Below are 24,230 nucleotides of genomic sequence, written 5' to 3'. Positions count from 1 at the left end.
GAAAGCCTACGACACCGGGAGTTCCCAGGCGGTCCCCCATCCAAGTACTATCCCGGCCCGATGATGCTTAACTTCCGTGATCAGACGAGAACGGGTGTGTTCATCGTGGTATGGCCGTAGACATTAGTAGGGGCAAATACGTGCAATTTATTTTGACGTTGTGATCAAATTTTTTTATTTAATTTCTTTGAGTTACTGACCTCTGCGATTACTGCAAACGTCAGTAACTCGACCGTACAATTTCTGGTAGTGGGGGCCTGCGTCCGCGCTCGCCCCCTCCTTAAGTCAAAATGAATGAGCTTAGAATAGTTGCGCGGCCAAATGTCGGTGGTGACTTAAACGCTAAGGTAAAACCTCGCTTGGCTGTTACGAAACGTGATTGCGATATAAGTCCTCGGAAAGCGGCGGAATTTTATTTTATTTGCCATTCCGTCAGGGTTATTGGATGATCGGCAATAGATCGAGTTTGTATGCATTTAAAAGCTCTTTTTTCTCGTACTATCACCTGAAAATGTCGTAGGAAAATGTCATAGGAAACACTTTCAACAACCGCCACGTTCCTTAATTGTTATAACAAGAAATATATCACAGCGCCATTGAAATGAAAAGGCAACAAATGAAAATGAAAAGCCTACGACACCGGGAGTTCCCAGGCGGTCCCCCATCCAAGTACTATCCCGGCCCGACGATGCTTAACTTCCGTGATCAGACGAGAACGGGTGTGTTCATCGTGGTATGGCCGTAGACATTAGTAGGGGCAAATACGTGCAATTTATTTTGACGTTGTGATCAAATTTTTTTATTTAATTTCTTTGAGTTACTGACCTCTGCGATTACTGCAAACGTCAGTAACTCGACCGTACAATTTCTGGTAGTGGGGGCCTGCGTCCGCGCTCGCCCCCTCCTTAAGTCAAAATGAATGAGCTTAGAATAGTTGCGCGGCCAAATGTCGGTGGTGACTTAAACGCTAAGGTAAAACCTCGCTTGGCTGTTACGAAACGTGATTGCGATATAAGTCCTCGGAAGGCGGCGGAATTTTATTTTATTTGCCATTCCGTCAGGGTTATTGGATGATCGGCAATAGATCGAGTTTGTATGCATTTGAAAGCTTTTTTTTCTCGTACTATCACCTGAAAATGTCGTAGGAAAATTTCATAGGAAACACTTTCAACAACCGCCACGTTCCTTAATTGTTATAACAAGAAATATATCACAGCGCCATTGAAATGAAAAGGCAACAAATGAAAATGAAAAGCCTACGACACCGGGAGTTCCCAGGCGGTCCCCCATCCAAGTACTATCCCGGCCCGACGATGCTTAACTTGCGTGATCAGACGAGAACGGGTGTGTTCATCGTGGTATGGCCGTAGACATTAGTAGGGGCAAATACGTGTAATTTATTTTGACGTTGTGATCAAATTTTTTTATTTAATTTCTTTGAGTTACTGACCTCTGCGATTACTGCAAACGTCAGTAACTCGACCGTACAATTTCTGGTAGTGGGGGCCTGCGTCCGCGCTCGCCCCCTCCTTAAGTCAAAATGAATGAGCTTAGAATAGTTGCGCGGCCAAATGTCGGTGGTGACTTAAACGCTAAGGTAAAACCTCGCTTGGCTGTTACGAAACGTGATTGCGATATAAGTCCTCGGAAGGCGGCGGAATTTTATTTTATTTGCCATTCCGTCAGGGTTATTGGATGATCGGCAATAGATCGAGTTTGTATGCATTTGAAAGCTCTTTTTTCTCGTACTATCACCTGAAAATGTCGTAGGAAAATGTCATAGGAAACACTTTCAACAACCGCCACGTTCCTCAATTGTTATAACAAGAAATATATCACAGGGCCATTGAAATGAAAAGGCAACAAATGAAAATGAAAAGCCTACGACACCGGGAGATCCCAGGCGGTCCCCCATCCAAGTACTATCCCGGCCCGACGATGCTTAACTTCCGTGATCTGACGAGAACGGGTGTGTTCATCGTGGTATGGCCGTAGACATTAGTAGGGGCAAATACGTGCAATTTATTTTGACGTTGTGATCAAATTTTTTTATTCAATTTCTTTGAGTTACTGACCTCTACGATTACTGCAAACGTCAGTAACTCGACCGTACAATTTCTGGTAGTGGGGGCCTGCGTCCGCGCTCGCCCCCTCCTTAAGTCAAAATGAATGAGCTTAGAATAGTTGCGCGGCCAAATATCGGTGGTGACTTAAACGCTAAGGTAAAACCTCGCTTGGCTGTTACGAAACGTGATTGCGATATAAGTCCTCGGAAGGCGGCGGAATTTTATTTTATTTGCCATTCCGTCAGGGTTATTCGATGATCGGCAATAGATCGAATTTGTATGCATTTGAAAGCTCTTTTTTCTCGTACTATCACCTGAAAATGTCGTAGGAAAATGTCATAGGAAACACTTTCAACAACCGCCACGTTCCTTAATTGTTATAACAAGAAATATATCACAGGGCCATTGAAATGAAAAGGCAACAAATGAAATGAAAAGCCTACGACACCGGGAGTTCCCAGGCGGTCCCCCATCCAAGTACTATCCCGGCCCGACGATGCTTAACTTCCGTGATCAGACGAGAACGGGTGTGTTCATCGTGGTATGGCCGTAGACATTAGTAGGCGCAAATACGTGCAATTTATTTTGACGTTGTGATCAAATTTTTTTATTTCATTTCTTTGAGTTACTGACCTCTGCGATTACTGCAAACGTCAGTAACTCGACCGTACAATTTCTGGTAGTGGGGGCCTGCGTCCGCGCTCGCCCCCTCCTTAAGTCAAAATGAATGAGCTTAGAATAGTTGCGCGGCCAAATGTCGGTGGTGACTTAAACGCTAAGGTAAAACCTCGCTTGACTGTTACGAAACGTGATTGCGATATAAGTCCTCGGAAGGCGGCGGAATTTTATTTTATTTGCCATTCCGTCAGGGTTGTTGGATGATCGGCAATAGATCGAGTTTGTATGCATTTGAAAGCTTTCTTTTCTCGTACTATCACCTGAAAATGTCGTAGGAAAATGTCATAGGAAACACTTTCAACAACCGCCACGTTCCTTAATTGTTATAACAAGAAATATATCACAGCGCCATTGAAATGAAAAGGCAACAAATGAAAATGAAAAGCGTACGACATCGGGAGTTCCCAGGCGGTCCCCCATCCAAGTACTATCCCGGCCCGACGATGCTTAACTTGCGTGATCAGACGAGAACGGGTGTGTTCATCGTGGTATGGCCGTAGACATTAGTAGGGGCAAATACGTGCAATTTATTTTGACGTTGTGATCATATTTTTTTATTTAATTTCTTTGAGTTACTGACCTCTGCAATTACTGCAAACGTCAGTAACTCGACCGTACAATTTCTGGTAGTGGGGGCCTGCGTCCGCGCTCGCCCCCTCCTTAAGTCAAAATGAATGAGCTTAGAATAGTTGCGCGGCCAAATGTCGGTGGTGACTTAAACGCTAAGGTAAAACCTCGCTTGGCTGTTACGAAACGTGATTGCGATATAAGTCCTCGGAAGGCGGCGGAATTTTATTTTATTTGCCATTCCGTCAGGGTTATTGAATGATCGGCAATAGATCGAGTTTGTATGCATTTGAAAGCTCTTTTTTCTCGTACTATCACCTGAAAATGTCGTAGGAAAATGTCATAGGAAACACTTTCAACAACCGCCACGTTCCTCAATTGTTATAACAAGAAATATATCACAGGGCCATTGAAATGAAAAGGCAACAAATGAAAATGAAAAGCCTACGACACTGGGAGTTCCCAGGCGGTCCCCCATCCAAGTACTATCCCGGCCCGACGATGCTTAACTTCCGTGATCAGACGAGAACGGGTGTGTTCATCGTGGTATGGCCGTAGACATTAGTAGGGGCAAATACGTGCAATTTATTTTGACGTTGTGATCAAATTTTTTTATTTAATTTCTTTGAGTTACTGACCTCTGCGATTACTGCAAACGTCAGTAACTCGACCGTACAATTTCTGGTAGTGGGGGCCTGCGTCCGCGCTCGCCCCCTCCTTAAGTCAAAATGAATGAGCTTAGAATAGTTGCGCGGCCAAATGTCGGTGGTGACTTAAACGCTAAGGTAAAACCTCGCTTGGCTGTTACGAAACGTGATTGCGATATAAGTCTTCGGAAGGCGGCGGAATTTTATTTTATTTGCCATTCCGTCAGGGTTGTTGGATGATCGGCAATAGATCGAGTTTGTATGCATTTGAAAGCTTTTTTTTCTCGTACTATCACCTGAAAATGTCGTAGGAAAATGTCATAGGAAACACTTTCAACAACCGCCACGTTCCTTAATTGTTATAACAAGAAATATATCACAGCTTCATTGAAATGAAGAGGCAACAAATGAAAATGAAAAGACTACGACACCGGGAGTTCCCAGGCGGTCCCCCATCCAAGTACTATCCCGGCCCGACGATGCTTAACTTGCGTGATCAGACGAGAACGGGTGTGTTCATCGTGGTATGGCCGTAGACATTAGTAGGGGCAAATACGTGCAATTTATTTTGACGTTGTGATCATATTTTTTTATTTAATTTCTTTGAGTTACTGACCTCTGCAATTACTGCAAACGTCAGTAACTCGACCGTACAATTTCTGGTAGTGGGGGCCTGCGTCCGCGCTCGCCCCCTCCTTAAGTCAAAATGAATGAGCTTAGAGTAGTTGCGCGGCCAAATGTCGGTGGTGACTTAAACGCTAAGGTAAAACCTCGCTTGGCTGTTACGAAACGTGATTGCGATATAAGTCCTCGGAAGGCGGCGGAATTTTATTTTATTTGCCATTCCGTCAGGGTTATTGAATGATCGGCAATAGATCGAGTTTGTATGCATTTGAAAGCTCTTTTTTCTCGTACTATCACCTGAAAATGTCGTAGGAAAATGTCATAGGAAACACTTTCAACAACCGCCACGTTCCTCAATTGTTATAACAAGAAATATATCACAGGGCCATTGAAATGAAAAGGCAACAAATGAAAATGAAAAGCCTACGACACTGGGAGTTCCCAGGCGGTCCCCCATCCAAGTACTATCCCGGCCCGACGATGCTTAACTTCCGTGATCAGACGAGAACGGGTGTGTTCATCGTGGTATGGCCGTAGACATTAGTAGGGGCAAATACGTGCAATTTATTTTGACGTTGTGATCAAATTTTTTTATTTAATTTCTTTGAGTTACTGACCTCTGCGATTACTGCAAACGTCAGTAACTCGACCGTACAATTTCTGGTAGTGGGGGCCTGCGTCCGCGCTCGCCCCCTCCTTAAGTCAAAATGAATGAGCTTAGAATAGTTGCGCGGCCAAATGTCGGTGGTGACTTAAACGCTAAGGTAAAACCTCGCTTGGCTGTTACGAAACGTGATTGCGATATAAGTCTTCGGAAGGCGGCGGAATTTTATTTTATTTGCCATTCCGTCAGGGTTGTTGGATGATCGGCAATAGATCGAGTTTGTATGCATTTGAAAGCTTTTTTTTCTCGTACTATCACCTGAAAATGTCGTAGGAAAATGTCATAGGAAACACTTTCAACAACCGCCACGTTCATTAATTGTTATAACAAGAAATATATCACAGCGCCATTGAAATGAAAAGGCAACAAATGAAAATGAAAAGACTACGACACCGGGAGTTCGCAGGTGGTCCCCCATCCAAGTACTATCCCGGCCCGACGATGCTTAACTTGCGTGATCAGACGAGAACGGGTGTGTTCATCGTGGTATGGCCGTAGACATTAGTAGGGGCAAATACGTGCAATTTATTTTGACGTTGTGATCAAATTTTTTTATTTAATTTCTTTGAGTTACTGACCTCTGCGATTACTGCAAACGTCAGTAACTCGACCGTACAATTTCTGGTAGTGGGGGCCTGCGTCCGCGCTCGCCCCCCTCCTTAAGTCAAAATGAATGAGCTTAGAATAGTTGCGCGGCCAAATGTCGGTGGTGACTTAAACGCTAAGGTAAAACCTCGCTTGGCTGTTACGAAACGTGATTGCGATATAAGTCCTCGGAAGGCGGCGGAATTTTATTTTATTTGCCATTCCGTCAGGGTTATTGGATGATCGGCAATAGACCGAGTTTGTATGCATTTGAAAGCTCTTTTTTCTCGTACTATCACCTGAAAATGTCGTAGGAAAATGTCATGGGAAACACTTTCAACAACCGCCACGTTCCTTAATTGTTATAACAAGAAATATATCACAGCGCCATTGAAATGAAAAGGCAACAAATGAAAATGAAAAGCCTATGACACCGGGAGTTCCCAGGCGGTCCCCCATCCAAGTACTATCCCGGCCCGACGATGCTTAACTTCCGTGATCAGACGAGAACGGGTGTGTTCATCGTGGTATGGCCGTAGACATTAGTAGGGGCAAATACGTGCAATTTATTTTGACGTTGTGATCAAATTTTTTTATTTAATTTCTTTGAGTTACTGACCTCTGTGATTACTGCAAACGTTAGTAACTCGACCGTACAATTTCTGGTAGTGGGGGCCTGCGTCCGCGCTCGCCCCCTCCTTAAGTCAAAATGAATGAGCTTAGAATAGTTGCGCGGCCAAATGTCGGTGGTGACTTAAACGCTAAGGTAAAACCTCGCTTGGCTGTTACGAAACGTGATTGCGATATAAGTCTTCGGAAGGCGGCGGAATTTTATTTTATTTGCCATTCCGTCAGGGTTGTTGGATGATCGGCAATAGATCGAGTTTGTATGCATTTGAAAGCTTTTTTTTCTCGTACTATCACCTGAAAATGTCGTAGGAAAATGTCATAGGAAACACTTTCAACAACCGCCACGTTCATTAATTGTTATAACAAGAAATATATCACAGCGCCATTGAAATGAAAAGGCAACAAATGAAAATGAAAAGACTACGACACCGGGAGTTCGCAGGTGGTCCCCCATCCAAGTACTATCCCGGCCCGACGATGCTTAACTTGCGTGATCAGACGAGAACGGGTGTGTTCATCGTGGTATGGCCGTAGACATTAGTAGGGGCAAATACGTGCAATTTATTTTGACGTTGTGATCAAATTTTTTTATTTAATTTCTTTGAGTTACTGACCTCTGCGATTACTGCAAACGTCAGTAACTCGACCGTACAATTTCTGGTAGTGGGGGCCTGCGTCCGCGCTCGCCCCCCTCCTTAAGTCAAAATGAATGAGCTTAGAATAGTTGCGCGGCCAAATGTCGGTGGTGACTTAAACGCTAAGGTAAAACCTCGCTTGGCTGTTACGAAACGTGATTGCGATATAAGTCCTCGGAAGGCGGCGGAATTTTATTTTATTTGCCATTCCGTCAGGGTTATTGGATGATCGGCAATAGACCGAGTTTGTATGCATTTGAAAGCTCTTTTTTCTCGTACTATCACCTGAAAATGTCGTAGGAAAATGTCATGGGAAACACTTTCAACAACCGCCACGTTCCTTAATTGTTATAACAAGAAATATATCACAGCGCCATTGAAATGAAAAGGCAACAAATGAAAATGAAAAGCCTATGACACCGGGAGTTCCCAGGCGGTCCCCCATCCAAGTACTATCCCGGCCCGACGATGCTTAACTTCCGTGATCAGACGAGAACGGGTGTGTTCATCGTGGTATGGCCGTAGACATTAGTAGGGGCAAATACGTGCAATTTATTTTGACGTTGTGATCAAATTTTTTTATTTAATTTCTTTGAGTTACTGACCTCTGTGATTACTGCAAACGTTAGTAACTCGACCGTACAATTTCTGGTAGTGGGGGCCTGCGTCCGCGCTCGTCCCCCTCCTTAAGTCAAAATGAATGAGCTTAGAATAGTTGCGCGGCCAAATGTCGGTGGTGACTTAAACGCTAAGGTAAAACCTCGCTTGGCTGTTACGAAACGTGATTGCGATATAAGTCCTCGGAAGGCGGCGGAATTTTATTTTATTTGCCATTCCGTCAGGGTTATTGGATGATCGGCAATAGATCGAGTTTGTATGCATTTGAAAGCTCTTTTTTCTCGTACTATCACCTGAAAATGTCGTAGGAAAATGTCATAGGAAACACTTTCAACAACCGCCACGTTCCTTAATTGTTATAACAAGAAATATATCACAGCGCCTTTGAAATGAAAAGGCAACAAATGAAAATGAAAAGCCTACGACACCGGGAGTTTCCAGGCGGTCCCCCATCCAAGTACTATCCCGGCCCGACGATGCTTAACTTCCTTGATCAGACGAGAACGGGTGTGTTCATCTTGGTATGGCCGTAGACATTAGTAGGGGCAAATACGTGCAATTTATTTTGACGTTGTGATCAAATTTTTTTATTTAATTTCTTTGAGTTACTGACCTCTGCGATTACTGCAAACGTCAGTAACTCGACCGTACAATTTCTGGTAGTGGGGGCCCGCGTCCGCGCTCGCCCCCTCCTTAAGTCAAAATGAATGAGCTTAGAATAGTTGCGCGGCCAAATGTCGGTGGTGACTTAAACGCTAAGGTAAAACCTCGCTTGGCTGTTACGAAACGTGATTGCGATATAAGTCCTCGGAAGGCGGCGGAATTTTATTTTATTTGCCATTCCGTCAGGGTTATTGGATGATCGGCAATAGACCGAGTTTGTATGCATTTGAAAGCTCTTTTTTCTCGTACTATCACCTGAAAATGTCGTAGGAAAATGTCATGGGAAACACTTTCAACAACCGCCACGTTCCTTAATTGTTATAACAAGAAATATATCACAGCGCCATTGAAATGAAAAGGCAACAAATGAAAATGAAAAGCCTATGACACCGGGAGTTCCCAGGCGGTCCCCCATCCAAGTACTATCCCGGCCCGACGATGCTTAACTTCCGTGATCAGACGAGAACGGGTGTGTTCATCGTGGTATGGCCGTAGACATTAGTAGGGGCAAATACGTGCAATTTATTTTGACGTTGTGATCAAATTTTTTTATTTAATTTCTTTGAGTTACTGACCTCTGTGATTACTGCAAACGTTAGTAACTCGACCGTACAATTTCTGGTAGTGGGGGCCTGCGTCCGCGCTCGTCCCCCTCCTTAAGTCAAAATGAATGAGCTTAGAATAGTTGCGCGGCCAAATGTCGGTGGTGACTTAAACGCTAAGGTAAAACCTCGCTTGGCTGTTACGAAACGTGATTGCGATATAAGTCCTCGGAAGGCGGCGGAATTTTATTTTATTTGCCATTCCGTCAGGGTTATTGGATGATCGGCAATAGATCGAGTTTGTATGCATTTGAAAGCTCTTTTTTCTCGTACTATCACCTGAAAATGTCGTAGGAAAATGTCATAGGAAACACTTTCAACAACCGCCACGTTCCTTAATTGTTATAACAAGAAATATATCACAGCGCCTTTGAAATGAAAAGGCAACAAATGAAAATGAAAAGCCTACGACACCGGGAGTTTCCAGGCGGTCCCCCATCCAAGTACTATCCCGGCCCGACGATGCTTAACTTCCTTGATCAGACGAGAACGGGTGTGTTCATCGTGGTATGGCCGTAGACATTAGTAGGGGCAAATACGTGCAATTTATTTTGACGTTGTGATCAAATTTTTTTATTTAATGTCTTTGAGTTACTGACCTCTGCGATTACTGCAAACGTCAGTAACTCGACCGTACAATTTCTGGTAGTGGGGGCCTGCGTCCGCGCTCGCCCCCTCCTTAAGTCAAAATGAATGAGCTTAGAATAGTTGCGCGGCCAAATGTCGGTGGTGACTTAAACGCTAAGGTAAAACCTCGCTTGGCTGTTACGAAACGTGATTGCGATATAAGTCCTCGGAAGGCGGCTGAATTTTATTTTATTTGCCATTCCGTCAGGGTTATTGGATGATCGGCAATAGATCGAGTTTGTATGCATTTGAAAGCTCTTTTTTCTCGTACTATCACCTGAGAATGTCGTAGGAAAATGTCATAGGAAACACTTTCAACAACCGCCACGTTCCTTAATTGTTATAACAAGAAATATATCACAGCGCCATTGAAATGAAAAGGCAACAAATGAAAATGAAAAGCCTACGACACCGGGAGTTCCCAGGCGGTCCCCCATCCAAGTACTATCCCGGCCCGACGATGCTTAACTTCCGTGATCAGGCGAGAACGGGTGTGTTCATCGTGGTATGGCCGTAGACATTAGTAGGGGCAAATACGTGCAATTTATTTTGACGTTGTGATCAAATTTTTTTATTTAATTTCTTTGAGTTACTGACCTCTGCGATTACTGCAAACGTCAGTAACTCGACCGTACAATTTCTGGTAGTGGGGGCCTGCGTCCGCGCTCGCCCCCTCCTTAAGTCAAAATGAATGAGCTTAGAATAGTTGCGCGGCCAAATGTCGGTGGTGACTTAAACGCTAAGGTAAAACCTCGCTTGGCTGTTACGAAACGTGATTGCGATATAAGTCCTCGGAAGGCGGCGGAATTTTATTTTATTTGCCATTCCGTCAGGGTTATTGGATGATCGGCAATAGATCGAGTTTGTATGCATTTGAAAGCTCTTTTTCCTCGTACTATCACCTGAAAATGTCGTAGGAAAATGTCATAGGAAACACTTTCAACAACCGCCACGTTCCTTAATTGTTATAACAAGAAATATATCACAGCGCCATTGAAATGAAAAGGCAACAAATGAAAATGAAAAGCCTACGACACCGGGAGTTCCAATGCGGTCCCCCATCCAAGTACTATCCCGGCCCGACGATGCTTAACTTCCGTGATCAGACGAGAACGGGTGTGTTCATCGTGGTATGGCCGTAGACATTAGTAGGGGCAAATACGTGCAATTTATTTTGACGTTGTGATCAAATTTTTTTATTTAATTTCTTTGAGTTACTGACCTCTGCGATTACTGCAAACGTCAGTAACTCGACCGTACAATTTCTGGTAGTGGGGGCCTGCGTCCGCGCTCGCCCCCTCCTTAAGTCAAAATGAATGAGCTTAGAGTAGTTGCGCGGCCAAATGTCGGTGGTGACTTAAACGCTAAGGTAAAACCTCGCTTGGCTGTTACGAAACGTGATTGCGATATAAGTCCTCGGAAGGCGGCGGAATTTTATTTTATTTGCCATTCCGTCAGGGTTATTGGATGATCGGCAATAGATCGAGTTTGTATGCATTTGAAAGCTCTTTTTTCTCGTACTATCACCTGAAAATGTCGTAGGAAAATGTCATAGGAAACACTTTCAACAACCGCCACGTTCCTTAATTGTTATAACAAGAAATATATCACAGCGCCATTGAAATGAAAAGGCAACAAATGAAAATGAAAAGCCTACGACACCGGGAGTTCCCAGGCGGTCCCCCATCCAAGTACTATCCCGGCCCGACGATGCTTAACTTCCGTGATCAGACGAGAACGGGTGTGTTCATCGTGGTATGGCCGTAGACAATAGTAGGGGCAAATACGTGCAATTTATTTTGACGTTGTGATCAATTTCTTTTATTTAATTTCTTTGAGTTACTGACCTCTGCCATTACTGCAAACGTCAGTAACTCGACCGTACAATTTCTGGTAGTGGGGGCCTGCGTCCGCGCTCGCCCCCTCCTTAAGTCAAAATGAATGAGCTTAGAATAGTTGCGCGGCCAAATGTCGGTGGTGACTTAAACGCTAAGGTAAAACCTCGCTTGGCTGTTACGAAACGTGATTGCGATATTAGTCCTCGGAAGGCGGCGGAATTTTATTTTATTTGCCATTCCGTCAGGGTTATTGGATGATCGGCAATAGATCGAGTTTGTATGCATTTGAAAGCTCTTTTTTCTCGTACTATCACCTGAAAATTTCGTAGGAAAATGTCATAGGAAACACTTTCAACAACCGCCACGTTCCTTAATTGTTATAACAAGAAATATATCACAGCGCCATTGAAATGAAAAGGCAACAAATGAAAATGAAAAGCCTACGACACCGGGAGTTCCCAGGCGGTCCCCCATCCAAGTACTTTCACGGCCCGACGATGCTTAACTTCCGTGATCAGACGAGAACGGGTGTGTTCATCGTGGTATGGCCGTAGACATTAGTAGGGGCAAATACGTGCAATTTATTTTGACGTTGTGATCAAATTTTTTTATTTAATTTCTTTGAGTTACTGACCTCTGCGATTACTGCAAACGTTAGTAACTCGACCGTACAATTTCTGGTAGTGGGGGCCTGCGTCCGCGCTCGTCCCCCTCCTTAAGTCAAAATGAATGAGCTTAGAATAGTTGCGCGGCCAAATGTCGGTGGTGACTTAAACGCTAAGGTAAAACCTCGCTTGGCTGTTACGAAACGTGATTGCGATATAAGTCCTCGGAAGGCGGCGGAATTTTATTTTATTTGCCATTCCGTCAGGGTTATTGGATGATCGGCAATAGATCGAGTTTGTATGCATTTGAAAGCTCTTTTTTCTCGTACTATCACCTGAAAATGTCGTAGGAAAATGTCATAGGAAACACTTTCAACAACCGCCACGTTCCTTAATTGTTATAACAAGAAATATATCACAGCGCCATTGAAATGAAAAGGCAACAAATGAAAATGAAAAGCCTACGACACCGGGAGTTCCCAGGCGGTCCCCCATCCAAGTACTATCCCGGCCCGACGATGCTTAACTTCCGTGATCAGACGAGAACGGGTGTGTTCATCGTGGTATGGCCGTAGACATTAGTAGGGACAAATACGTGCAATTTATTTTGACGTTGTGATCAAATTTTTTTATTTAATTTCTTTGAGTTACTGACCTCTGCAATTACTCCAAACGTCAGTAACTCGACCGTACAATTTCTGGTAGTGGGGGCCTGCGTCCGCGCTCGTCCCCCTCCTTAAGTCAAAATGAATGAGCTTAGAATAGTTGCGCGGCCAAATGTCGGTGGTGACTTAAACGCTAAGGTAAAACCTCGCTTGGCTGTTACGAAACGTGATTGCAATATAAGTCCTCGGAAGGCGGCGGAATTTTATTTTATTTGCCATTCCGTCAGGGTTATTGGATGATCGGCAATAGATCGAGTTTGTATGCATTTGAAAGCTCTTTTTTCTCGTACTATCACCTGAAAATGTCGTAGGAAAATGTCATAGGAAACACTTTCAACAACCGCCACGTTCCTTAATTGTTATAACAAGAAATATATCACAGCGCCATTGAAATGAAAAGGCAACAAATGAAAATGAAAAGCCTACGACACCGGGAGTTCCCAGGCGGTCCCCCATCCAAGTACTATCCCGGCCCGACGATGCTTAACTTCCGTGATCAGACGAGAACGGGTGTGTTCATCGTGGTATGGCCGTAGACATTAGTAGGGGCAAATACGTGCAATTTATTTTGACGTTGTGATCAAATTTTTTTATTTAATTTCTTTGAGTTACTGACCTCTGCGATTACTGCAAACGTCAGTAACTCGACCGTACAATTTCTGGTAGTGGGGGCCTGCGTCCGCGCTCGCCCCCTCCTTAAGTCAAAATGAATGAGCTTAGAATAGTTGCGCGGCCAAATGTCGGTGGTGACTTAAACGCTAAGGTAAAACCTCGCTTGGCTGTTACGAAACGTGATTGCGATATAAGTCCTCGGAAGGCGGCGGAATTTTATTTTATTTGCCATTCCGTCAGGGTTATTGGATGATCGGCAATAGATCGAGTTTGTATGCATTTGAAAGCTCTTTTTTCTCGTACTATCACCTGAAAATGTCGTAGGAAAATGTCATAGGAAACACTTTCAACAACCGCCACTTTCCTTAATTGTTATAACAAGAAATATATCACAGCGCCATTGAAATGAAAAGGCAACAAATGAAAATGAAAAGCCTACGACACCGGGAGTTCCCAGGCGGTCCCCCATCCAAGTACTATCCCGGCCCGACGATGCTTAACTTCCGTGATCAGACGAGAACGGGTGTGTTCATCGTGGTATGGCCGTAGACATTAGTAGGGGCAAATACGTGCAATTTATTTTGACGTTGTGATCAAATTTTTTTATTTAATTTCTTTGAGTTACTGACCTCTGCGATTACTGCAAACGTCAGTAACTCGACCGTACAATTTCTGGTAGTGGGGGCCTGCGTCCGCGCTCGCCCCCTCCTTAAGTCAAAATGAATGAGCTTAGAATAGTTGCGCGGCCAAATGTCGGTGGTGACTTAAACGCTAAGGTAAAACCTCGCTTGGCTGTTACGAAACGTGATTGCGATATAAGTCCTCGGAAGGCGGCGGAATTTTATTTTATTTGCCATTCCGTCAAGGTTATTGGATGATCGGCAATAGATCGAGTTTGTATGCATTTGAAAGCTCTTTTTCCTCGTACTATCACCTGAAAATGTCGTAGGAAAATGTCATAGGAAACACTTTCAACAACCGCCACGTTCCTTAATTGTTATAACAAGAAATATATCACAGCGCCATTGAAATGAAAAGGCAACAAATGAAAATGAAAAGCCTACGACACCGGGAGTTCCCATGCGGTCCCCCATCCAAGTACTATCCCGGCCCGACGATGCTTAACTTCCGTGATCAGACGAGAACGGGTGTGTTCATCGTGGTATGGCCGTAGACATTAGTAGGGGCAAATACGTGCAATTTATTTTGACGTTGTGATCAAATTTTTTTATTTAATTTCTTTGAGTTACTGACCTCTGCGATTACTGCAAACGTCAGTAACTCGACCGTACAATTTCTGGTAGTGGGGGCCTGCGTCCGCGCTCGCCCCCTCCTTAAGTCAAAATGAATGAGCTTAGAATAGTTGCGCGGCCAAATGTCGGTGGTGACTTAAACGCTAAGGTAAAACCTCGCTTGGCTGTTACGAAACGTGATTGCGATATAAGTCCTCGGAAGGCGGCGGAATTTTATTTTATTTGCCATTCCGTCAGGGTTATTGGATGATCGGCAATAGATCGAGTTTGTATGCATTTGAAAGCTCTTTTTTCTCGTACTATCACCTGAAAATGTCGTAGGAAAATGTCATAGGAAACACTTTCAACAACCGCCACGTTCCTTAATTGTTATAACAAGAAATATATCACAGCGCCATTGAAATGAAAAGGCAACAAATGAAAATGAAAAGCCTACGACACCGGGAGTTCCCAGGCGGTCCCCCATCCAAGTACTATCCCGGCCCGACGATGCTTAACTTCCGTGATCAGACGAGAACGGGTGTGTTCATCGTGGTATGGCCGTAGACAATAGTAGGGGCAAATACGTGCAATTTATTTTGACGTTGTGATCAATTTCTTTTATTTAATTTCTTTGAGTTACTGACCTCTGCCATTACTGCAAACGTCAGTAACTCGACCGTACAATTTCTGGTAGTGGGGGCCTGCGTCCGCGCTCGCCCCCTCCTTAAGTCAAAATGAATGAGCTTAGAATAGTTGCGCGGCCAAATGTCGGTGGTGACTTAAACGCTAAGGTAAAACCTCGCTTGGCTGTTACGAAACGTGATTGCGATATAAGTCCTCGGAAGGCGGCGGAATTTTATTTTATTTGCCATTCCGTCAGGGTTATTGGATGATCGGCAATAGATCGAGTTTGTATGCATTTGAAAGCTCTTTTTTCTCGTACTATCACCTGAAAATGTCGTAGGAAAATGTCATAGGAAACACTTTCAACAACCGCCACGTTCCTTAATTGTTATAACAAGAAATATATCACAGCGCCATTGAAATGAAAAGGCAACAAATGAAAATGAAAAGCCTACGACACCGGGAGTTCCCAGGCGGTCCCCCATCCAAGTACTATCCCGGCCCGACGATGCTTAACTTCCGTGATCAGACGAGAACGGGTGTGTTCATCGTGGTATGGCCGTAGACATTAGTAGGGGCAAATACGTGCAATTTATTTTGACGTTGTGATCAAATTTTTTTATTTAATTTCTTTGAGTTACTGACCTCTGCGATTACTGCAAACGTTAGTAACTCGACCGTACAATTTCTGGTAGTGGGGGCCTGCGTCCGTGCTCGTCCCCCTCCTTAAGTCAAAATGAATGAGCTTAGAATAGTTGCGCGGCCAAATGTCGGTTGTGACTTAAACGCTAAGGTAAAACCTCGCTTGGCTGTTACGAAACGTGATTGCGATATAAGTCCTCGGAAGGCGGCGGAATTTTATTTTATTTGCCATTCCGTCAGGGTTATTGGATGATCGGCAATAGATCGAGTTTGTATGCATTTGAAAGCTCTTTTTTCTCGTACTATCACCTGAAAATGTCGTAGGAAAATGTCATAGGAAACACTTTCAACAACCGCCACGTTCCTTAATTGTTATAACAAGAAATATATCACAGCGCCATTGAAATGAAAAGGCAACAAATGAAAATGAAAAGCCTACGACACCGGGAGTTCCCAGGCGGTCCCCCATCCAAGTACTATCCCGGCCCGACGATGCTTAACTTCCGTGATCAGACGAGAACGGGTGTGTTCATCGTGGTATGGCCGTAGACATTAGTAGGGACAAATACGTGCAATTTATTTTGACGTTGTGATCAAATTTTTTTATTTAATTTCTTTGAGTTACTGACCTCTGCAATTACTCCAAACGTCAGTAACTCGACCGTACAATTTCTGGTAGTGGGGGCCTGCGTCCGCGCTCGTCCCCCTCCTTAAGTCAAAATGAATGAGCTTAGAATAGTTGCGCGGCCAAATGTCGGTGGTGACTTAAACGCTAAGGTAAAACCTCGCTTGGCTGTTACGAAACGTGATTGCAATATAAGTCCTCGGAAGGCGGCGGAATTTTATTTTATTTGCCATTCCGTCAGGGTTATTGGATGATCGGCAATAGATCGAGTTTGTATGCATTTGAAAGCTCTTTTTTCTCGTACTATCACCTGAAAATGTCGTAGGAAAATGTCATAGGAAACACTTTCAACAACCGCCACGTTCCTTAATTGTTATAACAAGAAATATATCACAGCGCCATTGAAATGAAAAGGCAACAAATGAAAATGAAAAGCCTACGACACCGGGAGTTCCCAGGCGGTCCCCCATCCAAGTACTATCCCGGCCCGACGATGCTTAACTTCCGTGATCAGACGAGAACGGGTGTGTTCATCGTGGTATGGCCGTAGACATTAGTAGGGGCAAATACGTGCAATTTATTTTGACGTTGTGATCAAATTTTTTTATTTAATTTCTTTGAGTTACTGACCTCTGCGATTACTGCAAACGTCAGTAACTCGACCGTACAATTTCTGGTAGTGGGGGCCTGCGTCCGCGCTCGCCCCCTCCTTAAGTCAAAATGAATGAGCTTAGAATAGTTGCGCGGCCAAATGTCGGTGGTGACTTAAACGCTAAGGTAAAACCTCGCTTGGCTGTTACGAAACGTGATTGCGATATAAGTCCTCGGAAGGCGGCGGAATTTTATTTTATTTGCCATTCCGTCAGGGTTATTGGATGATCGGCAATAGATCGAGTTTGTATGCATTTGAAAGCTCTTTTTTCTCGTACTATCACCTGAAAATGTCGTAGGAAAATGTCATAGGAAACACTTTCAACAACCGCCACGTTCCTTAATTGTTATAACAAGAAATATATCACAGCGCCATTGAAATGAAAAGGCAACAAATGAAAATGAAAAGCCTACGACACCGGGAGTTCCCAGGCGGTCCCCCATCCAAGTACTATCCCGGCCCGACGATGCTTAACTTCCGTGATCAGACGAGAACGGGTGTGTTCATCGTGGTATGGCCGTAGACATTAGTAGGGGCAAATACGTGCAATTTATTTTGACGTTGTGATCAAATTTTTTTATTTAATTTCTTTGAGTTACTGACCTCTGCGATTACTGCAAACGTCAGTAACTCGACCGTACAATTTCTGGTAGTGGGGGCTTGCGTCCGCGCTCGCCCCCTCCTTAAGTCAAAATGAATGAGCTTAGAATAGTTGCGCGGCCAAATGTCGGTGGTGACTTAAACGCTAAGGTAAAACCTCGCTTGGCTGTTACGAAACGTGATTGCGATATAAGTCCTCGGAAGGCGGCGGAATTTTATTTTATTTGCCATTCCGTCAAGGTTATTGGATGATCGGCAATAGATCGAGTTTGTATGCATTTGAAAGCTCTTTTTCCTCGTACTATCACCTGAAAATGTCGTAGGAAAATGTCATAGGAAACACTTTCAATAACCGCCACGTTCCATAATTGTTATAACAAGAAATATATCACAGCGCCATTGAAATGAAAAGGCAACAAATGAAAATGAAAATCCTACGACACCGGGAGTTCCCAGGCGGTCCCCCATCCAAGTACTATCCCGGCCCGACGATGCTTAACTTCCGTGATCAGACGAGAACGGGTGTGTTCATCGTGGTATGGCCGTAGACATTAGTAGGGGCAAATACGTGCAATTTATTTTGACGTTGTGATCAAATTTTTTTATTTAATTTCTTTGAGTTACTGACCTCTGCGATTACTGCAAACGTCAGTAACTCGACCGTACAATTTCTGGTAGTGTGGGCCTGCGTCCGCGCTCGTCCCCCTCCTTAAGTCAAAATGAATGAGCTTAGAATAGTTGCGCGGCCAAATGTCGGTGGTGACTTAAACGCTAAGGTAAAACCTCGCTTGGCTGTTACGAAACGTGATTGCGATATAAGTCCTCGGAAGGCGGAGGAATTTTATTTTATTTGCCATTCCGTCAGGGTTATTGGATGATCGGCAATAGACCGAGTTTGTATGCATTTGAAAGCTCTTTTTTCTCGTACTATCACCTGAAAATGTCGTAGGAAAATGTCATGGGAAACACTTTCAACAACCGCCACGTTCCTTAATTGTTATAACAAGAAATATATCACAGCGCCATTGAAATGAAAAGGCAACAAATGAAAATGAAAAGCCTACAACACCGGGAGTTCCCAGGCGGTCCCCCATCCAAGTACTATCCCGGCCCGACGATGCTTAACTTCCGTGATCAGACGAGAACGGGTGTGTTCATCGTGGTATGGCCGTAGACATTAGTAGGGGCAAATACGTGCAATTTATTTTGACGTTGTGATCAAATTTTTTTATTTAATTTCTTTGAGTTACTGACCTCTGCTATTACTGCAAACGTCAGTAACTCGACCGTACAATTTCTGGTAGTGGGGGCCTGCGTCCGCGCTCGTCCCCCTCCTTAAGTCAAAATGATTGAGCTTAGAATAGTTGCGCGGCCAAATGTCGGTGGTGACTTAAACGCTAAGGTAAAACCTCGCTTGGCTGTTACGAAACGTGATTGCGATATAAGTCCTCGGAAGGCGGCGGAATTTTATTTTATTTGCCATTCCGTCAGGGTTATTGGATGATCGGAAATAGACCGAGTTTGTATGCATTTGAAAGCTCTTTTTTCTCGTACTATCACCTGAAAATGTCGTAGGAAAATGTCATGGGAAACACTTTCAACAACCGCCACGTTCCTTAATTGTTATAACAAGAAATATATCACAGCGCCATTGAAATGAAAAGGCAACAAATGAAAATAAAAAGCCTATGACACCGGGAGTTCCCAGGCGGTCCCCCATCCAAGTACTATCCCGGCCCGACGATGCTTAACTTCCGTGATCAGACGAGAACGGGTGTGTTCATCGTGGTATGGCCGTAGACATTAGTAGGGGCAAATACGTGCAATTTATTTTGACGTTGTGATCAAATTTTTTTATTTAATTTCTTTGAGTTACTGACCTCTGTGATTACTGCAAACGTCAGTAACTCGACCGTACAATTTCTGGTAGTGGGGGCCTGCGTCCGCGCTCGCCCCCTCCTTAAGTCAAAATGAATGAGCTTAGAATAGTTGCGCGGCCAAATGTCGGTGGTGACTTAAACGCTAAGGTAAAACCTCGCTTGGCTGTTACGAAACGTGATTGCGATATAAGTCCTCGGAAGGCGGCGGAATTTTATTTTATTTGCCATTCCGTCAGGGTTATTGGATGATCGGCAATAGATCGAGTTTGTATGCATTTGAAAGCTCTTTTTTCTCGTACTATCACCTGAAAATGTCGTAGGAAAATGTCATAGGAAACACTTTCAACAACTGCCACGTTCCTTAATTGTTATAACAAGAAATATATCACAGCGCCATTGAAATGAAAAGGCAACAAATGAAAATGAAAAGCCTACGACACCGGGAGTTCCCAGGCGGTCCCCAATCCAAGTACTATCCCGGCCCGACGATGCTTAACTTCCGTGATCAGACGAGAACGGGTGTGTTCATCGTGGTATGGCCGTAGACAATAGTAGGGGCAAATACGTGCAATTTATTTTGACGTTGTGATCAAATTTTTTTATTTAATTTCTTTGAGTTACTGACCTCTGCGATTACTGCAAACGTCAGTAACTCGACCGTACAATTTCTGGTAGTGGGGGCCTGCGTCCGCGCTCGCCCCCTCCTTAAGTCAAAATGAATGAGCTTAGAATAGTTGCGCGGCCAAATGTCGGTGGTGACTTAAACGCTAAGGTAAAACCTCGCTTGGCTGTTACGAAACGTGATTGCGATATAAGTCCTCGGAAGGCGGCGGAATTTTATTTTATTTGCCATTCCGTCAGGGTTATTGGATGATCGGCAATAGATCGAGTTTGTATGCATTTGAAAGCTCTTTTTTCTCGTACTATCACCTGAAAATGTCGTAGGAAAATGTCATAGGAAACACTTTCAACAACCGCCACGTTCCTTAATTGTTATAACAAGAAATATATCACAGCGCCATTGAAATGAAAAGGCAACAAATGAAAATGAAAAGCCTACGACACCGGGAGTTCCCAGGCGGTCCCCCATCCAAGTACTATCCCGGCCCGACGATGCTTAACTTCCGTGATCAGACGAGAACGGGTGTGTTCATCGTGGTATGGCCGTAGACATTAGTAGGGGCAAATACGTGCAATTTATTTTGACGTTGTGATCAAATTTTTTTATTTAATTTCTTTGAGTTACTGACCTCTGCGATTACTGCAAACGTCAGTAACTCGACCGTACAATTTCTGGTAGTGGGGGCCTGCGTCCGCGCTCGCCCCCTCCTTAAGTCAAAATGAATGAGCTTAGAATAGTTGCGCGGCCAAATGTCGGTGGTGACTTAAACGCTAAGGTAAAACCTCGCTTGGCTGTTACGAAACGTGATTGCGATATAAGTCCTCGGAAGGCGGCGGAATTTTATTTTATTTGCCATTCCGTCAGGGTTATTGGATGATCGGCAATAGATCGAATTTGTATGCATTTGAAAGCTCTTTTTTCTCGTACTATCACCTGAAAATGTCGTAGGAAAATGTCATAGGAAACACTTTCAACAACCGCCACGTTCCTTAATTGTTATAACAAGAAATATATCACAGCGCCATTGAAATGAAAAGGCAACAAATGAAAATGAAAAGCCTACGACACCGGGAGTTCCCAGGCGGTCCCCCATCCAAGTACTATCCCGGCCCGACGATGCTTAACTTCCGTGATCAGACGAGAACGGGTGTGTTCATCGTGGTATGGCCGTAGACATTATTAGGGGCAAATACGTGCGATTTATTTTGACGTTGTGATCAAATTTTTTTATTTAATTTCTTTGAGTTACTGACCTCTGCGATTACTGCAAACGTCAGTAACTCGACCGTACAATTTCTAGGAGTGGGGACCTGCGTCCGCGCTCGCCCCCTCCTTAAGTCAAAATGAATGAGCTTAGAATAGTTGCGCGGCCAAATGTCGGTGGTGACTTAAACGCTAAGGTAAAACCTCGCTTGGCTGTTACGAAACGTGATTGCGATATAAGTCCTCGGAAGGCGGCGGAATTTTATTTTATTTGCCATTCCGTCAGGGTTATTGGATGATCGGCAATAGATCGAGTTTGTATGCATTTGAAAGATCTTTTTTCTCGTACTATCACCTGAAAATGTCGTAGGAAAATGTCATAGGAAACACTTTCAACAACCGCCACGTTCCTTAATTGTTATAACAAGAAATATATCACAGCGCCATTGAAATGAAAAGGCAACAAATGAAAATGAAAAGCCTACGACACCGGGAGTTCCCAGGCGGTCCCCCATCCAAGTACTATCCCGGCCCGACGATGCTTAACTTCCGTGATCAGACGAGAACGGGTGTGTTCATCGTGGTATGGCCGTAGACATTAGTAGGGGCAAATACGTGCAATTTATTTTGACGTTGTGATCAAATTTTTTTATTTAATTTCTTTGAGTTACTGACCTCTGCGATTACTGCAAACGTCAGTAACTCGACCGTACAATTTCTGGTAGTGGGGGCCTGCGTCCGCGCTCGCCCCCTCCTTAAGTCAAAATGAATGAGCTTAGAATAGTTGCGCGGCCAAATGTCGGTGGTGACTTAAACGCTAAGGTAAAACCTCGCTTGGCTGTTACGAAACGTGATTGCGATATAAGTCCTCGGAAGGCGGCGGAATTTTATTTTATTTGCCATTCCGTCAGGGTTATTGGATGATCGGCAATAGATCGAGTTTGTATGCATTTGAAAGCTCTTTTTTCTCGTACTATCACCTGAAAATGTCGTAGGAAAATGTCATAGGAAACACTTTCAACAACCGCCACGTTCCTTAATTGTTATAACAAGAAATATATCACAGCGCCATTGAAATGAAAAGGCAACAAATGAAAATGAAAAGCCTACGACACCGAGAGTTCCCAGGCGGTCCCCCATCCAAGTACTATCCCGGCCCGACGATGCTTAACTTCCGTGATCAGACGAGAACGGGTGTGTTCATCGTGGTATGGCCGTAGACATTAGTAGGGGCAAATACGTGCAATTTATTTTGACGTTGTGATCAAATTTTTTTATTTAATTTCTTTGAGTTACTGACCTCTGCAATTACTGCAAACGTCAGTAACTCGACCGTAGAATTTCTGGTAGTGGGGGCCTGCGTCCGCGCTCGCCCCCTCCTTAAGTCAAAATGAATGAGCTTAGAATAGTTGCGCGGCCAAATGTCGGTGGTGACTTAAACGCTAAGGTAAAACCTCGCTTGGCTGTTACGAAACGTGATTGCGATATAAGTCCTCGGAAGGCGGCGGAATTTTATTTTATTTGCCATTCCGTCAGGGTTATTGGATGATCGGCAATGGATCGAGTTTGTATGCATTTGAAAGCTCTTTTTTCTCGTACTATCACCTGAAATTGTCGTAGGAAAATGTCATAGGAAACACTTTCAACAACCGCCACGTTCCTTAATTGTTATAACAAGAAATATATCACAGCGCCATTGAAATGAAAAGGCAACAAATGAAAATGAAAAGCCTACGACACCGGGAGTTCCCAGGCGGTCCCCCATCCAAGTACTATCCCGGCCCGACGATGCTTAACTTCCGTGATCAGACGAGAACGGGTGTGTTCATCGTGGTATGGCCGTAGACATTAGTAGGGGCAAATACGTGCAATTTATTTTGACGTTGTGATCAAATTTTTTTATTTAATTTCTTTGAGTTACTGACCTCTGCGATTACTGCAAACGTCAGTAACTCGACGTACAATTTCTGGTAGTGGGGACCTGCGTCCGCGCTCGCCCCCTCCTTAAGTCAAAATGAATGAGCTTAGAATAGTTGCGCGGCCAAATGTCGGTGGTGACTTAAACGCTAAGGTAAAACCTCGCTTGTCTGTTACGAAACGTGATTGCGATATAAGTCCTCGGAAGGCGGCGGAATTTTATTTTATTTGCCATTCCGTCAGGGTTATTGGATGATCGGCAATAGATCGAGTTTGTATGCATATGAAAGCTTTTTTTTGTCGTACTATCACCTGAAAATGTCGTAGGAAAATGTCATAGGAAACACTTTCAACGACCGCCACGTTCCTTAATTGTTATAACAAGAAATATATCACAGCGCCATTGAAATGAAAAGGCAACAAATGAAAATGAAAAGCCTGCGAAACCGGGAGTTCCCAGGCGGTCCCCCATCCAAGTACTATCCCGGCCCGACGATGCTTAACTTCCGTGATCAGACGAGAACGGGTGTGTTCATCGTGGTATGGCCGTAGACATTAGTAGGGGCAAATACGTGCAATTTATTTTGACGTTGTGATCAAATTTTTTTATTTAATTTCTTTGAGTTACTGACCTCTGCGATTACTGCAAACGTCAGTAACTCGACCGTACAATTTCTGGTAGTGAGGGCCTGCGTCCGCGCTCGCCCCCTCCTTAAGTCAAAATGAATGAGCTTAGAATAGTTGCGCGGCCAAATGTCGGTGGTGACTTAAACGCTAAGGTAAAACCTCGCTTGGCTGTTACGAAACGTGATTGCGATATAAGTCCTCGGAAGGCGGCGGAATTTTATTTTATTTGCCATTCCGTCAGGGTTATTGGATGATCGGCAATAGATCGAGTTTGTAT

General features: G+C 44.0%; 39 non-coding genes across 39 annotated transcripts; all 39 read right to left on the bottom strand.

The window, feature by feature from the left end:
* Positions 1-3: 3 nt before the first annotated feature.
* On the bottom strand, positions 4-122 carry LOC130659037 (5S ribosomal RNA). Its single transcript, XR_008986249.1, has one exon. It is a non-coding gene; the product is annotated as a 5S ribosomal RNA (ribosomal RNA).
* Positions 123-628: 506 nt separating this feature from the next.
* LOC130658658 (5S ribosomal RNA) lies at positions 629-747 on the bottom strand. The gene has a single exon (XR_008985871.1). It is a non-coding gene; the product is annotated as a 5S ribosomal RNA (ribosomal RNA).
* Positions 748-1,253: 506 nt separating this feature from the next.
* Positions 1,254-1,372, bottom strand: LOC130659139 (5S ribosomal RNA). The gene has a single exon (XR_008986350.1). It is a non-coding gene; the product is annotated as a 5S ribosomal RNA (ribosomal RNA).
* A 506-nt stretch (positions 1,373-1,878) lies between these two features.
* Positions 1,879-1,997, bottom strand: LOC130659130 (5S ribosomal RNA). The gene has a single exon (XR_008986341.1). It is a non-coding gene; the product is annotated as a 5S ribosomal RNA (ribosomal RNA).
* Positions 1,998-2,502: 505 nt separating this feature from the next.
* On the bottom strand, positions 2,503-2,621 carry LOC130658657 (5S ribosomal RNA). The gene has a single exon (XR_008985869.1). It is a non-coding gene; the product is annotated as a 5S ribosomal RNA (ribosomal RNA).
* Positions 2,622-3,127: 506 nt separating this feature from the next.
* Positions 3,128-3,246, bottom strand: LOC130659425 (5S ribosomal RNA). The gene has a single exon (XR_008986636.1). It is a non-coding gene; the product is annotated as a 5S ribosomal RNA (ribosomal RNA).
* A 506-nt stretch (positions 3,247-3,752) lies between these two features.
* LOC130659066 (5S ribosomal RNA) lies at positions 3,753-3,871 on the bottom strand. Its single transcript, XR_008986278.1, has one exon. It is a non-coding gene; the product is annotated as a 5S ribosomal RNA (ribosomal RNA).
* Positions 3,872-4,377: 506 nt separating this feature from the next.
* On the bottom strand, positions 4,378-4,496 carry LOC130659188 (5S ribosomal RNA). Its single transcript, XR_008986400.1, has one exon. It is a non-coding gene; the product is annotated as a 5S ribosomal RNA (ribosomal RNA).
* Positions 4,497-5,002: 506 nt separating this feature from the next.
* Positions 5,003-5,121, bottom strand: LOC130659065 (5S ribosomal RNA). The gene has a single exon (XR_008986276.1). It is a non-coding gene; the product is annotated as a 5S ribosomal RNA (ribosomal RNA).
* A 506-nt stretch (positions 5,122-5,627) lies between these two features.
* LOC130659312 (5S ribosomal RNA) lies at positions 5,628-5,746 on the bottom strand. The gene has a single exon (XR_008986524.1). It is a non-coding gene; the product is annotated as a 5S ribosomal RNA (ribosomal RNA).
* A 507-nt stretch (positions 5,747-6,253) lies between these two features.
* LOC130658986 (5S ribosomal RNA) lies at positions 6,254-6,372 on the bottom strand. The gene has a single exon (XR_008986197.1). It is a non-coding gene; the product is annotated as a 5S ribosomal RNA (ribosomal RNA).
* Positions 6,373-6,878: 506 nt separating this feature from the next.
* Positions 6,879-6,997, bottom strand: LOC130659311 (5S ribosomal RNA). Its single transcript, XR_008986523.1, has one exon. It is a non-coding gene; the product is annotated as a 5S ribosomal RNA (ribosomal RNA).
* Positions 6,998-7,504: 507 nt separating this feature from the next.
* On the bottom strand, positions 7,505-7,623 carry LOC130658985 (5S ribosomal RNA). Its single transcript, XR_008986196.1, has one exon. It is a non-coding gene; the product is annotated as a 5S ribosomal RNA (ribosomal RNA).
* Positions 7,624-8,130: 507 nt separating this feature from the next.
* LOC130659422 (5S ribosomal RNA) lies at positions 8,131-8,249 on the bottom strand. The gene has a single exon (XR_008986634.1). It is a non-coding gene; the product is annotated as a 5S ribosomal RNA (ribosomal RNA).
* A 506-nt stretch (positions 8,250-8,755) lies between these two features.
* Positions 8,756-8,874, bottom strand: LOC130658983 (5S ribosomal RNA). Its single transcript, XR_008986195.1, has one exon. It is a non-coding gene; the product is annotated as a 5S ribosomal RNA (ribosomal RNA).
* Positions 8,875-9,381: 507 nt separating this feature from the next.
* On the bottom strand, positions 9,382-9,500 carry LOC130659371 (5S ribosomal RNA). Its single transcript, XR_008986582.1, has one exon. It is a non-coding gene; the product is annotated as a 5S ribosomal RNA (ribosomal RNA).
* Positions 9,501-10,006: 506 nt separating this feature from the next.
* On the bottom strand, positions 10,007-10,125 carry LOC130658979 (5S ribosomal RNA). The gene has a single exon (XR_008986191.1). It is a non-coding gene; the product is annotated as a 5S ribosomal RNA (ribosomal RNA).
* Positions 10,126-10,631: 506 nt separating this feature from the next.
* Positions 10,632-10,750, bottom strand: LOC130658969 (5S ribosomal RNA). Its single transcript, XR_008986181.1, has one exon. It is a non-coding gene; the product is annotated as a 5S ribosomal RNA (ribosomal RNA).
* Positions 10,751-11,256: 506 nt separating this feature from the next.
* Positions 11,257-11,375, bottom strand: LOC130658656 (5S ribosomal RNA). Its single transcript, XR_008985868.1, has one exon. It is a non-coding gene; the product is annotated as a 5S ribosomal RNA (ribosomal RNA).
* A 506-nt stretch (positions 11,376-11,881) lies between these two features.
* On the bottom strand, positions 11,882-12,000 carry LOC130659231 (5S ribosomal RNA). The gene has a single exon (XR_008986443.1). It is a non-coding gene; the product is annotated as a 5S ribosomal RNA (ribosomal RNA).
* A 507-nt stretch (positions 12,001-12,507) lies between these two features.
* Positions 12,508-12,626, bottom strand: LOC130658655 (5S ribosomal RNA). The gene has a single exon (XR_008985867.1). It is a non-coding gene; the product is annotated as a 5S ribosomal RNA (ribosomal RNA).
* Positions 12,627-13,133: 507 nt separating this feature from the next.
* On the bottom strand, positions 13,134-13,252 carry LOC130658654 (5S ribosomal RNA). The gene has a single exon (XR_008985866.1). It is a non-coding gene; the product is annotated as a 5S ribosomal RNA (ribosomal RNA).
* A 506-nt stretch (positions 13,253-13,758) lies between these two features.
* LOC130658652 (5S ribosomal RNA) lies at positions 13,759-13,877 on the bottom strand. Its single transcript, XR_008985865.1, has one exon. It is a non-coding gene; the product is annotated as a 5S ribosomal RNA (ribosomal RNA).
* Positions 13,878-14,383: 506 nt separating this feature from the next.
* On the bottom strand, positions 14,384-14,502 carry LOC130658786 (5S ribosomal RNA). The gene has a single exon (XR_008985998.1). It is a non-coding gene; the product is annotated as a 5S ribosomal RNA (ribosomal RNA).
* A 506-nt stretch (positions 14,503-15,008) lies between these two features.
* Positions 15,009-15,127, bottom strand: LOC130658651 (5S ribosomal RNA). The gene has a single exon (XR_008985864.1). It is a non-coding gene; the product is annotated as a 5S ribosomal RNA (ribosomal RNA).
* A 506-nt stretch (positions 15,128-15,633) lies between these two features.
* On the bottom strand, positions 15,634-15,752 carry LOC130658650 (5S ribosomal RNA). Its single transcript, XR_008985863.1, has one exon. It is a non-coding gene; the product is annotated as a 5S ribosomal RNA (ribosomal RNA).
* Positions 15,753-16,259: 507 nt separating this feature from the next.
* On the bottom strand, positions 16,260-16,378 carry LOC130658649 (5S ribosomal RNA). The gene has a single exon (XR_008985862.1). It is a non-coding gene; the product is annotated as a 5S ribosomal RNA (ribosomal RNA).
* Positions 16,379-16,885: 507 nt separating this feature from the next.
* On the bottom strand, positions 16,886-17,004 carry LOC130658648 (5S ribosomal RNA). Its single transcript, XR_008985861.1, has one exon. It is a non-coding gene; the product is annotated as a 5S ribosomal RNA (ribosomal RNA).
* A 506-nt stretch (positions 17,005-17,510) lies between these two features.
* LOC130658646 (5S ribosomal RNA) lies at positions 17,511-17,629 on the bottom strand. Its single transcript, XR_008985858.1, has one exon. It is a non-coding gene; the product is annotated as a 5S ribosomal RNA (ribosomal RNA).
* Positions 17,630-18,135: 506 nt separating this feature from the next.
* Positions 18,136-18,254, bottom strand: LOC130658966 (5S ribosomal RNA). Its single transcript, XR_008986179.1, has one exon. It is a non-coding gene; the product is annotated as a 5S ribosomal RNA (ribosomal RNA).
* Positions 18,255-18,761: 507 nt separating this feature from the next.
* On the bottom strand, positions 18,762-18,880 carry LOC130658788 (5S ribosomal RNA). The gene has a single exon (XR_008986000.1). It is a non-coding gene; the product is annotated as a 5S ribosomal RNA (ribosomal RNA).
* Positions 18,881-19,387: 507 nt separating this feature from the next.
* On the bottom strand, positions 19,388-19,506 carry LOC130658982 (5S ribosomal RNA). Its single transcript, XR_008986194.1, has one exon. It is a non-coding gene; the product is annotated as a 5S ribosomal RNA (ribosomal RNA).
* A 506-nt stretch (positions 19,507-20,012) lies between these two features.
* On the bottom strand, positions 20,013-20,131 carry LOC130659178 (5S ribosomal RNA). The gene has a single exon (XR_008986390.1). It is a non-coding gene; the product is annotated as a 5S ribosomal RNA (ribosomal RNA).
* Positions 20,132-20,637: 506 nt separating this feature from the next.
* Positions 20,638-20,756, bottom strand: LOC130658645 (5S ribosomal RNA). The gene has a single exon (XR_008985857.1). It is a non-coding gene; the product is annotated as a 5S ribosomal RNA (ribosomal RNA).
* A 506-nt stretch (positions 20,757-21,262) lies between these two features.
* Positions 21,263-21,381, bottom strand: LOC130658644 (5S ribosomal RNA). The gene has a single exon (XR_008985856.1). It is a non-coding gene; the product is annotated as a 5S ribosomal RNA (ribosomal RNA).
* Positions 21,382-21,887: 506 nt separating this feature from the next.
* Positions 21,888-22,006, bottom strand: LOC130658643 (5S ribosomal RNA). Its single transcript, XR_008985855.1, has one exon. It is a non-coding gene; the product is annotated as a 5S ribosomal RNA (ribosomal RNA).
* A 506-nt stretch (positions 22,007-22,512) lies between these two features.
* LOC130658920 (5S ribosomal RNA) lies at positions 22,513-22,631 on the bottom strand. The gene has a single exon (XR_008986132.1). It is a non-coding gene; the product is annotated as a 5S ribosomal RNA (ribosomal RNA).
* Positions 22,632-23,137: 506 nt separating this feature from the next.
* Positions 23,138-23,256, bottom strand: LOC130658641 (5S ribosomal RNA). The gene has a single exon (XR_008985854.1). It is a non-coding gene; the product is annotated as a 5S ribosomal RNA (ribosomal RNA).
* Positions 23,257-23,761: 505 nt separating this feature from the next.
* On the bottom strand, positions 23,762-23,880 carry LOC130659330 (5S ribosomal RNA). Its single transcript, XR_008986542.1, has one exon. It is a non-coding gene; the product is annotated as a 5S ribosomal RNA (ribosomal RNA).
* Positions 23,881-24,230: the final 350 nt, after the last annotated feature.

This window comes from Hydractinia symbiolongicarpus, chromosome 9, assembly GCF_029227915.1.
Source record: "Hydractinia symbiolongicarpus strain clone_291-10 chromosome 9, HSymV2.1, whole genome shotgun sequence".
NCBI lineage: Eukaryota > Metazoa > Cnidaria > Hydrozoa > Anthoathecata > Hydractiniidae > Hydractinia > Hydractinia symbiolongicarpus.
The sequence above is the reverse complement of the archived record's forward strand: the minus strand, read 5'-3'. Positions and strand labels throughout refer to the sequence as shown.